Below are 366 nucleotides of genomic sequence, written 5' to 3'. Positions count from 1 at the left end.
CTTAACAATACCGGTACACCACACAAGATCATTTTTATTTATTACATAATAAATGGTGTCGTAATTTGTGATTTATCTGTTCATATTTTATTTAAATTGCATTGTGTTTATTAATTTTCCCTATTTTAAATGTAAATCGCGGTTTATTGTTATGTTGTTGTCTGCAATCGTAAGAAATCCGTCTAGTTTTTATAATTTCTGCAAATGATAACAATTAAGTAAACCTATTATCCGTATGCCTAAATGCTGGAAAAAGAATTTGGCTACGAAACGTGGCGTAACATCGTTCCATGTAACCTCACAAACATCCATACACGTGATAAGCTTTTTCTCAATATGTTGCAGTTAGGCAAGCTGTCAATTTTA

This window comes from Anneissia japonica, unplaced genomic scaffold (genome assembly GCF_011630105.1).
Source record: "Anneissia japonica isolate Jap-2015-1 unplaced genomic scaffold, ASM1163010v1 scaffold1005_len2656397_cov198, whole genome shotgun sequence".
Taxonomy (NCBI): Eukaryota; Metazoa; Echinodermata; class Crinoidea; order Comatulida; family Comatulidae; genus Anneissia; species Anneissia japonica.
The sequence above is the reverse complement of the archived record's forward strand: the minus strand, read 5'-3'. Positions refer to the sequence as shown.